General features: G+C 43.7%; 1 pseudogene; it reads left to right on the top strand.

Moving 5' to 3' along the window:
- The window catches only part of LOC119363835, a 10,589-nt pseudogene extending 5,301 nt beyond the window's left edge, over positions 1–5,288 (top strand).
- The last annotated feature ends 10,546 nt before the right edge of the window (positions 5,289–15,834 follow it).

The following is a 15,834-nucleotide window of genomic DNA, read 5'->3' as shown; positions in this document are numbered from 1 at the left end:
GTAGCTAGACTCAGCAGAGTGCTGCTCATCTCAGGGTGAAAAGTACGATCGAATGGATAATGGGACATCTCGACTACACTACACTGGAATGCTTATCCACCTCCGCCTGAAGGGGGTTTTATAGATACAGAGGAGAAAATGGCGGGAAAGAATAACTGCGGTATGGCGGGAAAGGGTTGGCGGGAAGGGATTGGCGGGCAAATAAGGCGGGAAGGGATTGGCGGGAAAATAAGGCGGGAACGGATTGGCGGGAAAATAAGGCGGGAAGGGGTTGGCGGGAAACGGGTGGCGGGAAGGGGTGGGCGGGAAACGGGTGGCAACAAAATACAATTCAGCATGAGCCATGCAACTTCGGCCTAGGGATGACCAAAAAGTGACTTTTCGGCCTAGACTTGACCAAAAAGTCTATTTCGGTCTAAGTGTGGCCGAAAAGTACTACTTTGGCCTAGCTCTGGCCAAAAAGTACTACTTCGGCCTAGCTCTGGCCGAAAAGTACTGCTTCGGCCTAGCTGTGGCCGAAAAGTACTATTTCGGCCTAGCTGTGGCCGAAAAGTACTACTTCGGCCAAAGAATGGCCGACGGGCTACTAGTTTTGGTTTTTTTGCATTACGTCCTATAGTTTCCGAAATTGCTACAAAAAACATGATAGTTTTGAAAAAAAATATATATGAAATCTGTAGTATGTAGTATATATGGAAAAGGTAGTATGGAGTATTAAGAAAGTAGTATGGAGTATATGGTATTTCACGAAGAATGGAGTATCTGATAGGAGTATTTCATAACGAATATAGTATGAAGCATCTCCTACAAGAAAGACTACATACTCCAAATATAGAAATAACCTGTAGATATTTACAGATAGTGAAGGATGGTATTTGTTCTGTTCTCTCCACATGACCAGGTAGAATATATTTTGAACAAAAATGCGTGCATTTGCAGTGCAGAATGAATATCTATGTACATATCCTTCACGCAGTTGCATATACTAGCCAGAAGAATTTGAACAGGCAGATTCATTGACTGGTGGTGATGCATGCATTAGCATGCACGTATACACAGACATATAACTCCATAATCGGCTTGATATACACATCTGAGTATGGAGTATATAGTACATGCAAGTCCTTGACGGGCGCTGAAGCCGGAGGAGGAGTCGGTCGGCCGTGTGCAGTCGTTTTGTCGCTGTTGCCGCCGCCCACGATATTAGAAGAGTCACCCGTCAGCCGTCCGCGGTTGTTCGTCATCATGGGGCCGCCAGGTGGAATGTGCTAAGTTTATCTTCGTCGCCGTGGCCGCCGTCGGAGCAGTCACCCATGGGATGTCGTACGTAGTCGTCGTCATGCTGGGCTGGAGCAGTCAAACGGTTGGACATATGCACCTGTACATGCCATCGCCGCCGCCGCTGCGGTGGGCACTTGCATGCAACTGGGCAAAAGATACATCAACGATCAGCCTACAGAACGTATAGATTATTAGATAAGCACTACCAATGGAATTAGGAACACGAAGCAATCAGTTTGCATGATGCATCCGCAGAAATCACAAAAGCATGCGTGGATGCATACCTCCTTTTCCCATGAATTACCGTTCCTGATTGATTCAGATTTGTCTCATGAAGCTTCTGATTCCGTGAAACAAGGAGAGAGAGAGAGCGTGCTTAGGAGAGAGAACGAGGATATATAGCGATGTATGGGGATAACGCCCAAAAAATAGGAAGATAGCTGACGCCCAACAAATCGGAAGGTATAGGGTGGAACTTTGTTTTGCCCATACCTGTTAGGAACTGCACGGATCTAATGCAATCGGACGGCTTCTAAGATAGAGGTAACTACCACTAGATGGTAGAATCTATTTTCCCTATATATATGGACAGGGGTGCGTGGAAGCTTGCTATCCATGTGCCAGAGCCATGAGTTGGTTGCGAGATCTTATGGGTTTCACCTCTAGCCTACCCCAACTTGTTTGGGACTAAAGGCTTTGTTGTTGTTATATATATGTTGAACAGCTTCATGCTTATTTGTTTCTTGAACTACTTATTTGCATTCTGTGCTGAAACTTGATTCATCACATATACAACATGGTATCTTGTCATGACTTCGGAACTTGGTTCTGCAGATATGCGGTAACTGATATGATGAAGCTTGCAAACCGAATGCAGTTTGGAATACCAGAGGAGAGCTCATTAGTTCAGTTGGTTTTGACAGTATGGTTGGAATAACATTCTGTTACTCCCTCCGATCCATATTACTTGTCTCACTCAAATGGATGTATCTAGATGTATTTCAGTGCTAGATAGATACATCCGTTTGAGCGACAAGTAATTTGGATCGGAGGGAGTAGTTAGTTTAGCTACACTTTACTTTAATATTGACATGATCACATCTTGTTATCACAAGGTGATGGTTTGGGGGAAGGTTATGGCATGCTCGGGCAGGCCGGAAGTGGGAAGCTACGTGTCTCAGCTGCACAGAACAAATTCTCTGCTAAAGTGGACAAAAAGTATGCCTTCTTTATTCTTCCCACAGTATCTTATTTTGTTCCTTTCTGTTCCTTGCCATTTGGTGTTAAAGCATAAAGCACATCACTACTAATAGCTTGGCAATAGAGGTCTTCTGCACTTTTACTCCAAAAAACACGGTATAACTTGCAGTGTAATGTTTTCTGTTTGACTGTTTCTAAATTCAACACAAGTTTAATGTTTCCCTGCACAAACCTTACATCATTTAGGTGTTTGCACACATTTTTATGTTACGGATTATTTGCACCCTGTACCAGTTCTAGCAGCCTTGCAGGCAATCCTTATGCTACTGTAACTCTCGTAATTATCTTGAAATTGCTGTTTCTATTTCAATTCATGACCACTTTCTTGATATCACGCACTGCAATCTCTCTTTGATTCCTCATTACTTTCTAATATTAGATTCAAGGAGAAGAGTTATGGTAGGAGTGGTGCAACATCTGGACTGACATCTAGTTTGGCCTTTACACCAGTTCAGGTGAGTTTATTTTTCCCTGGTTCACTTTAATAAGATAGGTAATTAATGTTATGCATGATCTTTAGTCAATCCAGTTGTTTAACATGGGATCATGACTGATACTCTAGATTGCTATGTAATTTTTTATCTTGTATTTGCTTAGTTATTGTTTGACTTGCTCATGTTGAGGAGTCGGAAAAGGCATTGCATCCATTGTTTTTGTCTTTTTGCTGCACCAGAAAGTCCTTTTTTGCTTATGTGAGTGAAGTCATCATGAACAATATATTTTGCTATACTGTACAAGTGTACATAAATATGCCAGCATTACATATTCTTTTTTCTTTCTTGTAAACCAGGTGCTGTATGGCTGCTGTTAGTTTGGACCATGCTTTTATACATTTAGCACCTTCTGTATAGATGGTAATCAGTAGGCTGTATGCATCTTTGGCGCCATTATACGGTTTCAGTTAGTTGGATTGTCCTATTTTGTTATTTTTAAAGAGGTTAACCACATGAAATCTCTGGCATCACTCCATCTTTCTCATATACCTTACTTTCCACTTGCAGGGAATAGAACTGTCAAACCCACAGGCACACGGGAACCTTCTTGGAAGTGGAATCCAGAGCACCTACTTCTCGGAGACCGGCACATTTTCTCGGATCCGTAGGCCTGGAGGTTAGAATCTGAAAAAGTAAGAACCTGATTTTGAGATCAGAAGCGATGATTGTTTCTTGGTCCGAGCAATTTCATCCCATTCTGCACACAATTCCCAATAACCAACTGTTGGGATGCACTTGCGCACAACCAGCTTGTAATATTCTCAGTTGTGTCGCGAGGTCTGTAATGTAAATACAGTTTCCCCGCAAAAAAGGAAAAAAAAAGTAAGCACATGTCACGCACTACAACATCACAATGTATGAAGTCAGGCAGTACATAACATTCATTTTTTTTGCGGGGTAGTACACAACATTCATTACCTATGCTTCGAGCGTGGATAATTTTTCTAGAAAACCTGCTGGAATTACCTTGTCTGAAACTGTTGCATTCGAAATGTTGGATCGTTCCACACCATTCAACCGAGTTGAGCTCCAGACAAGATGCATAGTTGTCATTGACCTTTTTGAGGAAATATTTTTTCTCGGAAGTAGAAAACCATCATGTTCTGATCTAGATAAAACAATGTAGACTGCATGGTGCTGATATTACGTGCTGTGGTGTTTGGTAACGGCATGACCACGAACCAGTAAATATCTTTCAAGTTTTCTTACTTTTGTACTACTAGATCAGCATCAATTAATATGGATCCAAAAGAGTAGTTCTTTTTCTGAGAGAACTTTGAGTACAAGACATAGTTTTTCCCTCAAAAAAGTTACATGGTTAAGGTAACTTTGTTTTTCTTATGAAAATTTCGAGGCTATTTTTAGGTAAGGAATCTCCAGGCCACTACAATACTACTGATGACGACAAACCCAATTGTTGGTTCACACTTATTGCTCTAATATGGCATTGGCCCACAGCCCAATTACGACAAGCCCACTGGCCCACCTATCCCTTCGACAAGCTCACTGGCCCACCTATCCCTTTCTTTCAACAAACTAGTTGCTCTTAAGAATTCCTTTTCTCCTCCTGACAGTTCCCAACTTTCCCCTCTTGTCTGATTGGTACCTCTCCGACGCCTGCTTCTTGGGATCAGTTGGCCGGAAGATCAGCAGCTTTAGTTGCCTACTGATTCCTCTTTTGCTTGGTAAATTCATCTCTCACAGCTTGTGCTATTTTCCCCTTCTTTTTATGTTTGTCGACCTTGCCTTGCCTTTTCCGTGCTTAGAAAACTGGATTAGTTATTTTAGACAAAATGGAGCCTTTAACTTCTTCAAAGTTTCAGATGATTGGAGACTCAGACCATATGATATGGGCATGCCTTAGTTTGATCAGTCCAATCATCTTGCAGTCCTTTTTTAGTTTATAAACAAATTATACTTGAAGGTTCTTCACCAAGATTATTTACATATTAATTATACTAGCAAATTATTGATCTACTTGAATGATCTGATTCACTCACAGCTAGCAGTTCTGAGAAGGGCACTAAGGAGACATCGTAGTATATTCATGTTGAAAATGAATATGAAGCTTGAGTTGCTCGCGTTTTATGCTAACCAACAATTGTATTTTCAAGGGTGTGGAAGGATGGCAGAGCACTCTGAGAATGCGGCAGAGAACATGATGAGCGGCATCATGGACGCCATTGCCGACAAGCTCCCCAAGCAAAAGTCTGTCAGGTTCGACGATGAGGGCTCCATTTCCGGCCAAGCCAAGAAGCTCTTCGGCGGCCACAAGTCTGTTCACCACGTCCTCGGCGGTGGAGAATGTCCGGACCTCTTATACTTTTATCTCCCTCTTATTAATTTGATTCGGTCCACACGGAGTTGCTGATGATATGTTGCTTCCTTCCTCGCGACGACAATGACTGGCCGCAGCCGCTGATGTGCTACTGTGGAGGAACAAGAAGATCTCATCGAGCGTTCTTGCTGTTGCAACAGCTGCCTGGGTCTTCTTCGAGTGGCTCGACTACCATTTCTTGACCATCGTATCATTTGTGCTTGTTCTTGGCATGGTTGTCCAGTTCGGATGGTCCAGCTTCGCAGGCATGCTCAATGGGTATACACTATGCAACAATACAAAAACTCCAACCAATTCTGCAGTTTTTGTTTTCTATATTTGCTGTCGATACCTGAACTTTGGTAGGCAGCATAATCATAAGCAAGCATTTTATGTTTTCAGGTCTCCTTCTAATGTGCCCCGTGTGGAGTTACCAGAAGAGCTGTTTGCAAACATCGGCGCAGCTGTCGGCGCCCAGGTGAACAAATTCTTGGGAAGCCTTCAGGATGTGTCCTGTGGAAGAGACCTGAAGCAGTTCCTCATGGTATGTTGCGCCTTAAGCTTAATGCCTATGAGATGAAATCCGTCCTGTCAGTTTGTCCTCTCCTATGAGCACTTCCAGACATGTAGTGTACCAGACCAGGCTTGATTTTTTTTTTCTTTCAGGTGATCGCCGGGTTCATTGTCACCGCTTTCATCGGGAGCTGGTTCAGTCTCATCACCGTCATCTACATCGGTAACAACCATGATTTCACTTGATAATATGTTGAGGAGGGATTAACACCTGGATATTTTCTTGGTTTCTGACTACCATTTACACTAGTGCTCTGTTGCAGGGTTTGTGTGTGCACACACTCTACCAGTGTTCTATGAGAGGTATCATGATCAAGTCGATGAGGTGCTGTACAACATGCTTGGCTTGATTGGGAGTCAGTACCAGAAGCTTGACAAGGGCGTCTTGAGCAAGATGCCTAAAGGGAACCTCAAGTTGAGGAAGAGCCAGTAGTAGTTGGATTCACCAACGGAACATCTATGCCTGTGATCCGGATGAACTTGTTAGAATTAATGGGTTTGACCATGTGCATTTCCAGAAATTCCAAAAGCCTATGAATAAATGGTAAGACGTGGTGCAAATCTTTAATCCCATATCGCTACCATCTTATCAAAAAGGCTTTCGCCCTGCTTTATATATAAAGCAATGATCAACAACATCCGGTACAAACGCACGCCCCCACAATACATGCACACACACCCAAGGCAGGATACATAGGCGCAGCAACACCATCCCTAGCACTACAAGAGCAGTCGGGGGATACAGTTGTGAACACGTCACCGTGAAGAAGTAAAGCCGCATATGACGAACCGTGGGCTCCAAGATGGTGTCTTCAGGAAGGGGACGACTGGGGCACCGCCACCGTCTGATCCAACGATCAGAGTTTTCCCTTGAGCAACATGACCGGCAACGAGAGCCGCGACGACGCCTTCAAGAAGGGAACGAGCTTCGCCGCCGCCGGTCCGTCCAAAGAAAGAGCAGATTTTCACCCCGGCCATCACTCATCGCCACCGAATGCCACACCCCAGCTACCACGCCGCTCACACGGCCGTGGCAACCGGGCAGCACCAAGTGATACGTCTCCAACGTATCTATAATTTTTGGTTGTTCCATGCTGTTATATTATCATTCTTGGATGTTTTAGAGTCATTTTATATCATTTTTTGATACTAACCTATTGACATAGTGCCCAGTGTCAGTTGCTGTTTTCTGCATGTTTTTACATCGCAGGAAATCAATATCAAACGGAGTCCAAACGCAACAAAACTTTTTGAGGATTTTTTTGGGCCAGAAGACATCTAGTGGGCCAGAAAAGCACCTGGGGGTGCTCCGAGGAGAGCACTACCCACCAAGGCGCGCTTGGGGGCCCAGGCGCGCCCCGGTGGGTTGTGCCCACCTCGGGTGCCCCCTGAACCGCCTCTTTGCTTTATAAATACCCCAATATTCCAGAAACCCTAGAGGGGTCGGCGAAAATCAATTCCAACCGCCGCAGAGTCCAGAAACATCAGATCCAATCTAGACACCATCTCGGAGGGGTGCATCATGTCCATTGGTGCCTCTCCAATGATGCGTGAGTAGTTCTTTGTAGACCTACGGGTCCCTAGATGGCTTCCTCTCTCTCACACACACACTCTCTTTCTCTCTCTCTCTCTCTCTCTCCCCCTCTCTCTTGATTATCAATACAATGGTCTCTTGGAGATCCATATGATGTAGGTCTTTTTGCGTGTGTTTGTTGGGATCCGATGAACCTTGAGTTTATGATCAGATCTATGTTTTTATCCATGAAAGTTATTTGAGTCTTCTTTGATCTCTTATATTCATGATTGATTATAGCCTCGTGTTTCTTCTTCGATATTTGGGTTTTGTTTGGCCAACATGATCTATCTATCTTGTAATGGGAAGAGGTGCTTTGTGATGGGTTCGATCTTACGGTGCATGATCCCAGTGACAGAAAGGGAAACGACATGTATGCATCGTTGCTATTAAGGATAACAAGATGGGGTCTATTTCTACATAAATAGATCTTGTCTACATCATGTCATCGTTTTTATTGCATTATTCTGTTTCTCCATGAACTTAATACACTGGATGCATGCTGGATAGCGGTCGATGTGTGGAGTAATAGTAGTGGATGCAAGCAGGAGTCGGTCTACTAATCTTGGACGTGATGCCTATGTAATGATCATTGCCTGGATATCGTCATGATTATTTGAAGTCCTATCAATTGCCCAACAGTAATTGTTTTCCCATTGTTTGCTATTTTTCTCGAGAGAAGCCACTAGTGAAACCTACGCCCCCAGGTCTCTTTTCATCATTTGCCTTTGCGATCTATTTTCCTTTGCATTTATTTTCAGATCTATTAAACCAAAAATACAAAAGTACCTTGCTGCAATTTATTTGTTCCGCGATCTATTTATCCTATCTACCACTTTTACCTCATGTTATTTGCCTATCTTGAGGCGTCGTACCCGAAAGAGATTGACAACCCCTTTTACGCGTAGGGTTGTGAGTATTTGTTATTTGTGTGTAGGTGTTGTTTACATGGTGTGAGGAGGTTCTCCTACTGGTTCGATAACCTTAGTCTTATCACTGCAGGAAATACCTACCGTCACTATACTGCATCATCCCTTCCTCTTTGGGGAAATACCGACATAGTTCTAGCAGACATCAGAAGGAATTTCTGGCGCCGTTGCCGCGGAGGATCTTCAACATCAACCAGGTTCGTAATCACAAATCTCATCTCCTCGCAATTTATATTATTTGCCATTTGCCTCTCGTTTTCCTCTCCCCCACTTCATAAAAATTTGCCATTTTATTCGCCCTCTTTTTCATTCGCCGTTTTCTCGTCAGATCTATTTGTGTCCTTGTTTTCTCTTCACTATGGCTAGTTTGAATGCTCCTCCTTTGTTACCAGATTTTGAAGTTTTATACTTCAAACAAAGACAAGGAGAAAATTTAAAAGATGCTTGGTATAGGCTTATGGAGTCTAACCGTGTTTGCAATCTAAAGGAAGATGCAAAAATTTTGCTTAGAAATTTGTACATAGGATTGGCTTTGCATCATAGACAACTCTTGGGTTTTGCCACAAAAGGAAATTTTATCGAGCTTGATGTCAATGATGCCTATGAAATTTTAGAGGGAATTTTGGGGGTTCCACCACAAAAGAAAGGATTTTCTTTCACCCCAGAGGGGGTCCAAATTTTGGACAAACTCGGTGATTTGCATAAACATATGGTTGAATTGCAAAAATATAATGAACCTCTCAAACATCTCAATGGTAGTATCAATAGTATGAACACTTTGATTTCCCTTTGCAATAAACAGTTGGATATTTTAGATCTCAAGATGGTTTCTTTTTCGAAAAATTTAGGGAAGCGCAAAGAGCCTCCCGGATTTGAAAAGACCCTTACTAAAGTGGCAAAGATTACCGAGGACAAAACTTAGATCCTATGCGTTATGCCTAGCTAGGGGCGTAAAACGATAGCGCTCGTTGGGAGGCAACCCAACCAGTATCTTTTTGAATTTTGGTTTTCTTGTTGTTTTCAATAAAATACCCAATTATACCTCTGGTTAGATGTGTTTTTGTGCTTTAAGTTAGTGTTTGTGACAAGCAAGACCTTTGGGTTGATTTGGGTGAAAGTTGATTTGATCTTGCTGAAAAACAGAAACTTATGTACTCATGAAAATAATTTTCATAAATCACAGAAACGTGCTTTTGAGTTGTTTCTTTTTGCAGAAGATTAATAAGTTACAGAAGTATTCGAAATATCCAGATTGCTACAAACTGTTCTGTCTTTGACATATTCTGTTTTCTTTGCGTTGTGTGCTTGTTTTGATGATTCTATGGCATTCTTTGATGAGTTTTTGCCATAGGAAAGTTGTAATACAGTATATATAATGCAAAAATAAAATATGAATAGGTTTTCAACAGTACGTATAGTAGTGGTTTGCTTTATTATACTAAGGGATCTCACAAAGGTTTTGTTGAGTTTCGTGTGATTGAAGTTTTCAAGTTTTGGGTGATCTTACGATGGATGAAGGAATAAGGATTAGCAAAAGGCTAAGCTTGGGGATGCCCGAGGAACCCCAAGATAATATTCAAGAAGTAGCAAGCAACTAAGATTGGGTATGCCCCCGAGTGGCATTCCCGCTTTCTTCTAACAACCATCTGTATTTTACTAAAAGCTATATTTTTATTCGTCACATATTATGAGTTTTCTTGGAGCATCTTGTATGATATGAGTCTTTCCTTGTTTTGCTTTATGTTTTAAGTGTTTAATCCTTGTTGTATACACATTTTTAAGAGAGCCAAAAATTATGCTATGCTTGCTCCTATGCTTCACTTAAATTTTTAGAGCCATGGATTTGCTCTAGTGCTTCACTTATATCTTTTTGAGCACGGTGTGCTTTGTTATTTTTGAAGAAATGCTCTTAGCTTCACTTAGATTTGTTTGGGAGTTAGTAAAATTTTCAGAAATTCTCTCTTGCTTCACTTGGATTATTTTGAGAGAAAGAAAAAAAATTATGCTCATATTCTTCACTTATATTTGTTTGAGCTTATCAAAAGCAACATATGAAAATAGTCCCAAAGTGATAGATATCCAAGGAGGATATAATAAAAACTTTCATGAAGATCATTGGACAAAATAAACTTGATTCTTAGTAATGGTTTTGAGATAGGACGATATGATATGTGGGTCATGTTGATGAGTAATTGTGCTTTAGTAAGAATATTGATGTTAAGGTTTGTGATTCCCCATGTGATGCGGAGCATCCTTCCATCATACCCATGGACTCTACTTCGACCACACTTGCTCCAAGAGGACCCATGACAAGAGCCCGAGCACGTTCCATCCAATCCGAGGTTAACTCTCTCCTTGTTGAACTTCCCTTTGACCCATTTGAGACATGGCTACTACCTCAAACAGAGACACTTTGTGTGCTCAGGTACCATGTAAGCAGCCAAGGAGAAGGAGTGGTGCAAGATGGACATCAAGATCAAGGAGGCATTCCACCCAGCCTAGAAGGACCGGTACAACCGCCCAACCACCGCCTGAGCGGAACAACCGGCCAGCCACCGCCCAACAACCGGCCGCCATTATGTGATCAAGCGGTGCAAGGCCGGTACAGCACCGGTTCTACCGGTTTCTGCCCAAAGACCGGAACAACCGCCCCGACCTCCGGTACAACCGCTGGCTCCTTCGACATCCACCTCCAGAAGCCAGCGCCCGACCTCCCAGCGGTAGTACCGCCTTCCTCGGCCGGAACTACCCCCCTCATGAGCTCTCAGCGGTACTACCGGCCCCATGACCGGTACTACCGGCCTGCCTGCGCACAGTGCACTTACCCCTTCGTGGCTTAGCACTATATATACTTGTCTCCTAGCTTCGTATTAGGTTTAGCATAGGTTTAGCTCATATTTTGTGTGAGAGCCTTGCTCATCCACTTGGCTACTTCTCCTCGGAGCTCAGGACCTCTTCGGAGAAGATCCCCCAAGCGGATTCAAGACCCCTTTCTAGGGAAGACCATCAAGGCCTCCGTAAGGAGAAGAACATGTATCCTTACCTTTGTTGATTGTGGATCATATGTTACTCTATGTTGTCGGTGATCTAGCACTCGTGTGATTGATTCTATGTTGGTTTAGTGATTCTTCCTCTCATTTTCCCTGTGTTTCCCCGTTGTGCTTCCGTGTGTTCTTCGTGATTCTCCCGTAGGATCCCTCCAAACGTGAAAGATCGACCACTTAGGGTTCCGCCCTACATCATCTTGGTATCAAGAGCCACGTTGATCACGTTTTTGGAGCCCCTACCCCGTGTTTTCTAGCTTGATTTTGTTGTTTTCGTCCTAAATTCGAAAATCCCCACCAAAAATAGCCCCCAATTTTTTTGTGATTTGTTGGTTTGATGATGTTTTGTTGATTTTGATCCGTGGATTTGCTTGGTTTCAAGTGGATTTAGCATTCCCCCGAGTTTCCCATCTTTCCATCCACGAAATCCACCCAATTTTGCCCCGAAATCATCCATTTCCGCCACAAAATCGCGCCCCGTTTCGTGCTGTGTCGAATCCCGACACGAGCGGTACAACCGCTCCCCCCGAGCGGTACCACCACTGTGTACCACAAGCGGTACAACCGCCCGTCCGAGCGGTACTACCGCCCAGGCCAATTTCAGCAATCCGAGTTTCACCATTTTCAGCGTAACTTCCACATCCGGAGTCCAATTTTCGCGTTCTTTAGCTCGTTGAGAAGCTATTGACATCCCCCATCCACCTCCACTTTCTGCTTCCACCATTGTTGCTTTGGTCTTTGAGAATTTGAGTTGTGGTTCCCGTGTCCTATTGTGTTTCGGCTATATAGGTACGGTTCGACGTCAACATCACCACCGCTCATCTTCGCCAAGGACTCATCATCGCAAGGATGGTAACATCGACGACATCTTTGTCATACCTTGCAATTGCATTTGATAACCACATAGCCTTACTTTTGCGTTGCTTACCCATCGAGACTAGCCATTGAGTATTGCCGGCAACGTGACTTGTGCACATTAGTGATCATACTCCATAGCATACATATCATACCATAGTGGTGCATATCTTGAGATCTACTTGTGTGTCACAAAGTTGTCATAGCATACGCAATTGCTATCTTGGTACGTGAAGTTTTGCATGAGAAAAGAGCTCAAAAGTGAAGAGCCACCCAAGCTTTTAAGCAAAAGAGAAAGATAAGCAAAGAGTTTATAAGCAAGAACCATAGCATCGTATTACATTAAGATTGTCATATCGATCATCTTGGATCATAGGACCGAAATATCATACATATAGCATACTTGGGATAGAGATCGTTGCATTTTTGCCTAGTAGGTTGTGCACAAGTTTGCGTCTCTCTAGTATTGTGCAAAAAGAGCATTTCGTGGTTTCCACATTTTGGCTCACTTTTGGTTTGCACAATCCCACTTATCCATTTGCGTGTGTGTTTCCGTGTCCCATTACTTGCTTGGTCTACTTGTTACATTTGCGAATTTGCGAATCTTTTTCAACATCTTTGAGTCAAACTAACGATTGCAATCAATTTTGTGCCACCATCCTAACCAAGCTCCACCATAAGCTTTTACTTGTGTAGGTGTGAGAACCGACAAGAATTGGTACCAACAGTGCTATTTCATTGTCCGCATTTGAGTGAACTTGATTCATCTTCAACATCGGTCAAGGTACATTTGGTACACGTTCTTTTCCTTCTACCACTTACATTTTGCTTGGTATGATGGATAGGCCAAGTTCTTCTACCACTCCACCTCTCATCGAGAACGGCGACGACATGTCATCATTCGTCACAAAGAGCCACCTCTTTGGTGCTCAAAGGGCGTTACACCAAGAGCAACAAGCTATGAGCGACTGCATCGACAACCTCGCCACCAACTTGCGACTCTCCGAGCAACGTACAAGAGACTACTTCGACGACAAGTTCGACTCTCACAATCAAGAAAATGATGCAAGAATGGACGAGATCCGCGCCTTGATGAGGAACCGGCATCATTACACTTCTTCCTCCTCAAGACGGAGCCGCTCGAGTCGACACTCCGATGACACCTTCTCCGGCTCAAGTACACCGTCTTCGACCATTCTTCGACGAGCCGCGCATCAAGACCGTCATGCACCTCGCAACCCGCTACATGACAAGCATTCACAAGAGCAAGTCGATGAGCAAGTCCCTCGTCCTCAATCAAATCAAGTGGCTTTTGCTCAAGCTCAAGAACGGCAACGACTACGGCGCCAAGAAGAAGAACGAGCGCGTCTACACCAAGAAGAACAAGACGACAAGGCTCAACGTCTTCAACAACAACAACGAGAAGCGCAAGCTCTTGAGGCGCAACGTGCCCTTCAAGAATCAAGTCGAGCCATCGCCAACCGCAATCGTGAACGGCGCAATCAAGAGGAAGCTCTTCGAGAAGAAATCCAAGAGAGGAACTACCAACCGCATGTGCAACGTCAAGCTCCACAAGCACCGCAACTTCAAGCTCAACAAGAACAAGTTGACAATGGACTTCCTCTGCGCCAAGAGCAACATGAGGATGATTACCCTCCACGTTAAGGGCGTCATCATCACCATCGCCAACAACACAATGAAGAGCAACGCTATGGCAAGCTCAAGTTCACAATGCCCAAGTTCAATGGAAGCAATGATCCCGAAGAATACCTCTCATGGGCATTGAAGGTCGACAAAATCTTTCGTTTGCACAACTTTGAGGAAGAGAAGAAGATCGCTATGGCATCACTTGAGTTCCAAGACTATGTGCTCATATGGTGGGAACAAGTCCTTGAACGCCGTGAAGCAAGAGGTGAACCACCAATCACCACTTGGGCTCAAATGAAGGATGTCATGCGGGCACGCTTTGTACCAACATACTACAACCGCGATCTCTTCAAGAAGCTACAACTCCTCAAGCAAGGAACAAAGAGTGTTGAAGAATACTACAAGGAAATGGAGATAGCCATGATTCGAGCCAATGTCAAGGAAGATGATGAGCAAACAATGGCACGTTTCTTGAATGGACTCAATCATCCCATCAAGAAGATTGCCGACTTCCAACCCTATTCCAACCTCATTGAGCTCGTACATCAAGCAACCAAGGCGGAACATCAAGTGCAAGATGACTTCAAGTACGCCAAGTACTCCTCCAAAACTTCCGGCTTCTCAAACACCCAAGCTTCAACGACTCCTTCAACATCTACGTCAACCAAACCTTCTCAAAGCAACAACGACAAGTCCAGTTACAAGAAAACTTCGGCAAGTTCAAGTCGCCTTCCTCCTACGACAAGCAACTTCAAGCCGCGTGCTCCATCATCTACTCCAACCAACGAGACCGTCAAAACAAGCTCCTTCAAGTGTTTCACTTGCGGCGGCCGAGGCCACAAGTCCTACCAATGCATGAACAAGCGCACCATGATCCTCAACGACGACGACACATATGACTCAATGAGTGAAGAGGAGATGGAAGCCCTTGAGCAAGTGGCCATGCACCGGCGCGTGAACGAGGATGAAGATGATCAAGTCTTTTGTGATGAGGATTCGAGCCCCGCTCTCGTCACTACTAGGAAAAGGGCTATAGATGGGATTGACACTAATGGCGCACCAGAAAGATGGTGCGCCATTAGTATATACTAATGGCGCACCACAATCTGATGCGCCATTAGAGTTTAAACTACTAATGGCGCACCATGCTAAGGGTGCGCCATTAGTATCAATTTTTTTTAACTAGTGCGCCTGTCCAAACATACTAATGGCGCATCCGGGCAAAGTGCGCCATTAGTAGTTGTAACTACTAATGGCGCACCAGGCAGTGGGTGCGCCATTAGTATAGAATTTTTTTTTTGAACTAGTGCGCCTATCCAAACATACTAATGCCGCATCCTGCTTAAGTGCGCCATTAGTAGTTGTAACTACTAATGGCGCACCATGCAAGAGGTGTGCCATTAGTAAGTGGGCAGCAACAAGATATTTGGGACAGCCTCTCCTACCCACACACTCACTTTCTCCCCACTTCATTCTCTCCACCTCCTCCTTGTCTCGGGTGCCTCCTCTTTTTCACCTCATTTCCACCATAGATTCATTCAAATTAAGTGGTTAAATTACCTTGTTTTAATAGGTAAGTAAGGGGGGAAGCTATATTTAGGTTGTTCTCCTTACAACAATGTGCACATGCACTTTTTACGGCCTAGCTAGATCTATGTATGTTCGTGGTGTTGCATATGTTTGTGGTGTTGCATATGTGTTTGTGTTTGGAGGTGTACCGGTATTTGATATGCGATAGTTGCCAATATTTTGCCGGAATGTTGATTCATTTCCGTTTCGGCGAGAATTTTGGCATTAAGCATTCTTTTTGGTCCTATTTTTAGGGAAAGTCATGCCAAATTTTTGTTTGGTTCTAAAATAT

This window comes from Triticum dicoccoides, chromosome 2B (genome assembly GCF_002162155.2).
Source record: "Triticum dicoccoides isolate Atlit2015 ecotype Zavitan chromosome 2B, WEW_v2.0, whole genome shotgun sequence".
Lineage (NCBI taxonomy): Eukaryota > Viridiplantae > Streptophyta > Magnoliopsida > Poales > Poaceae > Triticum > Triticum dicoccoides.
The sequence above is the reverse complement of the archived record's forward strand: the minus strand, read 5'-3'. Positions and strand labels throughout refer to the sequence as shown.